Source organism: Alexandromys fortis, unplaced genomic scaffold, assembly GCF_014885135.2.
Source record: "Alexandromys fortis isolate MF-2015 unplaced genomic scaffold, M_Fortis_MF-2015_v1.1 scaffold_356, whole genome shotgun sequence".
Lineage (NCBI taxonomy): Eukaryota > Metazoa > Chordata > Mammalia > Rodentia > Cricetidae > Alexandromys > Alexandromys fortis.
Window position 1 is genome coordinate 202,520 of NW_026068235.1, and position 6,512 is coordinate 209,031.

At 39.1% G+C, this 6,512-nt stretch overlaps 1 pseudogene; it reads left to right on the forward strand.

The window, feature by feature from the left end:
• LOC126493833 (kinesin-like protein KIF20B) overlaps positions 1-6,487 on the forward strand; it is a 10,453-nt pseudogene extending 3,966 nt beyond the window's left edge.
• The last annotated feature ends 25 nt before the right edge of the window (positions 6,488-6,512 follow it).

Consider the following 6,512-nt stretch of genomic DNA (forward strand, 5'->3'; position numbering starts at 1 on the left):
TCGGCTTGCTGTATATAGCTTTTATTATATTTAGGTATGACCTTGGACTTTCCACAGGGCAGGGAACCCTGACTTCTCTTTGGTTTCGAGAGGGAGGGGGAGAGGAGTGAGGAGAGGGGGAGGAGAGTGGTAGGAGGGGGAGGGAAATGGGAGCCTGGGAGGAGGCAGAAACTTTTTTTTCCTTTTCTCAATAAAAAAATTATTTATTAAAATATGAGATATCATTGCTTTTTACCACTGAGCAGTACTCATATGTGTGAGTGTGCTACATTTTCTTTATCCATTTCTTCAGTTGAGGGGCATCTAGGTTGTTTCTATGTTCTGGCTATTACAAATAGTGATGCCATGAACATAGTTGACTATTTCCTCCCATAGTTTGACTTCTTCCTTTCCAATTTGAATTCCCTTGCTCTCCTTCTTTTGTCTTATTGCTCTAGCAAGAACTTCTAGAATAGACATGGAGAGAGTGGATGGTCTTGTCTTGTTCCTAATTTTAGTGGGGCACTTTGAACTTCTCTCCATTTAATCTGATGTTGGCTGTCAGCTTGATGTATACTGTTTTTATTATGTTTAGGTATGTTCCTTGTATCCCTGAACTCTTCAAGACTTTTATCATGAAGGCATGTTGGATTTTGTCGAATGCTTTTCAGCATCTAATGTGATATCATATGTTTTTTCTTTCAGTTTATTTATATGATGGATTACATTGATAAGATTTCCTGACAAAATTGGGAGCATTGTGGTGGGGAGAGTAGTGAGGGTAGAAGGGGAAAACGAGTGGAGAAGGGGAGGGGGAGGAGAACTTGAGGGAATGGAATAGTGGAGTTGGAGGAAGGACAGAGATGAGAGCAAGGAAAGAGACATTTTGATTGTGGGAGCCATTATGGGGCTAGCAGTTTTGATTCTACTGCATGGACAGGCTTTGTGGGAGCCTAGTCTGTTTGGATGCTCACCTTCCTGGACCTTGGTGAAGGGGGGAGGACTTTGGACTTTCCATAGGGTAGGGAAGCCTGATTGCTCTTTGGATTAGAGAGGGAGGGGGAGAGGGAGTGCGGGGAGTGGAGGGAAGTGGGAGGAGGTGAGGAGGTGGAAATTTTTAATAAAAATTAAATAAATAAAAAAACAAATGTTAGCTACGTGAGAAAAACCCTTCCATTGCTGGCAGAAATATGAAAAAAAATTAGGAGTCAGTTATTGAGATAAAAATCAGAATGATGAAGGAAGTGACAGAGAAGCCACCAGTAATGTTTTCTCTCCCAGTCTTCATTCTAAAAGTGCTGATATTCTCACTCAACCCTTACCTACAACTTCCTGTCTCCTATGTGTCCTCAGTCCTTCAAGACTGCTATGATTAATTTTGGTTAGCTAGTGGCTAGCTCTGCCTGTTGACTTAAAGCAAACGTTATTGCCAGAATATCATCAAAATTTCATGCAACAACAACACACACAGAACAAAGAGACATACAGGAAATGTAGGACACCATGAACAAAAACCAGTCTTCAAATTATAGGCATAAATGATGGTGAAGAATCCCACGTCAATAAACAGTAAATTCAGGAAAATCATAGAAGAAAACTTTGCCAAGCTAAGTAAAGACATGAGTACACAGATATATAGAACATGGACAAGACCAGAAATGAAAAAACCCCAAACTTATCATAATTAAAATAGTAAACATATAGCAAAAAAAGTGTGTTGAAAATGGCAAAGGAAAAAAGGCCCCAGTCATATATAAAGGAAAATTCACCAGAATAAGAACTGATTTTTCAATTGGTTATTTGAATCCTAGAAAAGCATGGACTAATACATTCCAGTTCCTAAAAGATGATGACAAGCCTAGACTATGATACTCAGTAAAATTGTCTGTCATAATTGAAAGAGAAAGAAAAACCTACCATGCTATAAACTGCCTAAAATTAATAACTATAACCTTTGACTTACAGTCTGTCCTGCCTATGGGAGGTGCTGGGGTTGGTGGCTATCCCAATTGCCATCAGAGAAGCTTCATTTTGCAACCAATGGAAAGAGATGTAGATCCACATTCAGACACTAGGTGGAGCTTGGGGAATCCTGCAGATGTGGGGAGGAAGGATTGTAGAAGCAAGAGGGATCAAGGATACCACAGGAAAACTCACAGAATTAACTAACACAGGCACATTGGGACTCATAGAAACTGAACCAACAAACACTAAGCCATATTTTGCAATGAAGAGAGGATTGAGCATAGCGGAGAGATTATGGAAAGAAATACAAGGCCATAATTATTAAGGTACAGAATACCACTGAGAGCACAAATTAACAACATTAAGGCCAACAATTGTCAAGTGGTACTTTGTAGTAGGGAATCCTTCAGTCAATAGCCTTTAAGATACCAACTTACTTGGGTGTGGTCTCTTATACGATAAGTGCAGCCATAAAGCTTGTGCTCTCTTTCTCCCAGCTGCTGGATTCAGTTCCTATTCCCCATTTTTGCAGAGGACTGTGATCTGTGATCTAACCTAAATAAATAACTCCATATTATACTCAATTCTGAGTTAGTGTGCATTTACTTTATCATCCAACTTCATCTGGCACACATATGAATCCCAACTCCACATCTACTGGGATAGGTCCAAAATTTCCAAAAGGTCCATGACCCAGAAGCTCTCCCTGCCTGCCTGGCTTGATTTTACCTACTAAACAGTATTTATTTATTTATTTATTTATTTATTTATTTATTTATTTAGTGAACACTCTCCCCTTCCCCACCTCTGTCCTTGATGCATGGTGTCTTGTATAACTTCTAGTTTGTGTTCCCTGCTTGCAAGCTCTTGGATACTTAATATTCTGGCCACCAGAAAACTCTCTCCATGTATAGAATTAATTTAATTGCTTTAAATTTGTCATGTAAAGCATATTTGTCAGTATTAAACCAGGCACCAATGCATGGAACCAAAGCAGTACAGTACTGTTCACTCTGCTGCTGGTCTATCCACTGCACATCTGCAACCATGACACCTGCTGGCCAATAAAGATCATTAAACCTACAACAATTTATTAAAATCTAATGGAGCTTAAAATCAATAAATCTGATAGTTATACAATGGATGATAATATCACCTTTCAGGAATTTAATAACCTTTTAATTTATACTATGGATTGTGTTCTGCAAGGCTTATATGGTTTTTCTAATACATCCATTTATTGGATATTGGGAGTTAGCTTTGATTTTCATATTATACTCTTAAGAAAATGGTTTGATAACAGAGGCAAGAATGAGGCACTTTTAGAAATTTTACATTCATTGGTACAGACTAATAATGAACAGCTAGCTAGCTGACAGGATTAATAGCATCAAAAATCAAAAGTTAGCTGAAAAATTAATATTATTGAAAAGGATAACATTAATTTGACAGACAAAATTTAATTCATGTCAAAGGGTACTGAGCAATTGTCTAAAAGAATTTATTCTGTTGAATTTGACAATCAAAATCTGTTAAAAAGTTATGATAAGTTAACAGATAGTGTGTCTCTCCAGGAAGGCAATCTGCATGCTATCCAAATAATGTCCAAGGATGAGATGTCATCTTTAAAGGAAAAGCTTCATACCTTGGGATCATAAGTGCAGAATGAGGACCAGAGGCTAGGTGCATCATCAATGAGATAATTAGAAATGAATACAGGTCAAGAGACTCAGGCTCTACAAAAGACAGTAGTAAAATCATTTGAAACAACTGAGGAAATTATCAGAGCTGATGAGCAGGGGGTGAAGGTACAAGGACAGGATTTGACATTGCCAGTACATGTCAGAGTCCGAGATGACTTACCAAGGGTTTTAGCTTCCTACCCTAAAGCTGGACACTAAAAAGAAATTTCACACTAGCTCAGAGTTGAGTATAATAAGGATTGTTTATTTAGGGGTAGATTCACAGATCGCAGTCCTCTACTCGAATGGGGAAATCAGCAACCGAATCAGCAGCCAGAAGAAAGGGAGGATGTGTGGTTTACATGGGCACTTATAGTATAAAATGCCATGCCCAAGTGGGCAGGTAACTTAAATGTACAGTTGCTGAGTTGCCCACAAAGAGAGCTGTGAACCAAGAGCAGGAGAAAAGGATCCTGAAATTGCCACAGAAGATGGAAACTGCTACATGAAGCATCACAGACACAACTGATGCAAACAAAAATAGATGAACTGTGGTTGCTTGTTTCACCTTCTCATATTTCAAAAATAAATTACTTTATCTCCAGGATCTGTCAAATGGTCCTGAAGGGGATAATTTTCGGAACATATCACTACAGCTTCCAGGTAATGACTTGTCAAGCAAAGGGGCTAAAGATTATTATATTCAAGAGCTCAGTAGGGAAAGTTCCTTCCACTCTAGTATTGAAGCCATCTGGGAAGTGTGTAAAGAGATTGTGAAGGCCTCCTCGAAAAAATCTTACCAGATTCAGAGACTGGAAGAGCAAATTGAAATATTACAGGTGGAAGTAAAAGGCTACAGGGATGAACACAGTGAACTGCAAGCAAAGGAGAGTGAGGATAAACATAACAGTCACCAACTGGAAGAGAAAGAAAGTCTTATACAGCAGCTCAGAGAAGAACTGCCAGAAAAATGTGTTAGTCTTTGTGTTCAAGGACAGTTGTAGTCGAAAGAGAGCAAGCTCTTTCAGAGCTTACTCAGGATGTTGTGTGCTATAAGGTAAAAATAAAGTAACTTGAAATGATGATAGAGACCCAGAAAGATGAGTGTAGACAGGTAACCAAATTAGAGTAAGGCATTTTAGAGAAGAAATCTGTCATCTTAAAGCTGGAAGCAAATCACCAGGATCACATCAAAAGCACCAAAGATTTAAATGAAAAGGGAATCAAGTTGAAGGAAGAAATCACACAGTTGGCAAATAATTTGCACAATATGAAGCAGTCATTTCAGTTAAAGGAAGAAGAAAGAGAAACTAGCAGACAAGAAACAGAAAAATTGGAAGAGGAGCTTGTTGCAAACCATGTTCTTACTCAGAATCTCCAAGCAAATCTTCAGAGGAAGGAAGAAGATTTTGCTGAGCTGAAAGAGAAACTCACTGATGCCAAAAAGCAGCTTGAGAAGGTACAGAAGGAGGTATCTGTAATGCATGATGACGATAAATTATTGAGGATTAAAATTAATGAACTGGAGAAAAAGAAAAAAACAGTATTCTCCGGAAATAGAGATAAAACAGCAGACCATCCAGCAGCTCAAGGAGCAGTTAATCAATCACAAAATGGAAGAAACTGTGCAACAATAGGAGAGAGTGTGCAGAGATCTCAGTGTTAAGGAGAAGGTGACTGAAGTCATGAGACCGATACTAGCAGAGCAAGAACAAACTCAGGGGGAACAAGACCAATGCTTGAAGCCAGGTTAGAGGAAGCTGCTTGGCTAGCCAAAGAATTGGATAAGTGGAAAGAAAAATTCCAAGATCTGGAAGCTAGAGGTAACGAAAGGTCAAATAAGACCCTGTGGAGGACCCAGGTGCACTTAGGAAGAAGCTCAGTAAACTTCAGGATGAGCTGCAGAAATTCAAAGAGAAATATAAACCTGATAGAAAGAAGTGGTTAGAAGAAAAGGTGATCCTTACCACTCAAGCAAAAGAAACTGAAAACCTACGAAACAGAGAAATGAAAAAAAATATGCCGAAGACGGGAGTGCTGTTTAAAGCTACAGAATGAAGTGGAAACCCAGACAGCACAACTGCAGAGAAAACGGGTGACCTTCAAGTGGAGAGAGGAGCGGACCGCCGATCACAGCTGTGGAGGTGCAGACGAAGGCGGTGCTCTCCACAGCAAGCACAAGGACAAGGAAGTCCGATAAGGGCTGCAGCAGAGGGCGCAGGGCCAGAAAACCAAACCGTGAATCTCAAGCCTGAACATTCATTAGATCTTGGTGTAGTTGAAACTGAACCTCAATCAACAAGTTTTGATATATCTAGGAAGGGAGCAGAGGATGGATCTGTAGTTCTCGACTTTTGTGAAGTTTCAACAGAAAATGTGCAAAGCGCTCGATTTCCAAAACCTGAATTGGAGTTTCAGTTTACACTTTTTTGCAGCCAATCAGAATGGCAGTGAAGCCCCTTGGTTGTGCTCTACCGGTCACAATAAACATTCCCAAGGCTTGGAAGAGGAAATGTAAGGAAATAGACGAGGACTTGGTGAAATGTGAAAATAAGAATTCTAGACCCAGAAATAACATGCAGTTCCCTGCTTCAGAGCGTAGATATTCTTCTATGAAAAAGGATCAAAAGGTTTTCTTATATCCATCATCTAAGAAAACATATTCTTTATGGAGTCAGGCAGATCTACAGTTAGTGCTGACATAACTTCTAACAAAGAGAGGGACCACTGCAGCATTTGGAGACTTCCTGCAGCCTTCTCCAACAATTCTTCTATCCAAAGCAAAACAGATAGTTGAAACAACGAGTTCTCCAAAGAACCAAGTAAAGAAAACTTGTCTCAGCAAAAAAAAAAAAAAAAAAAAAAAAAAAAAAAAAAAAAAAAAAA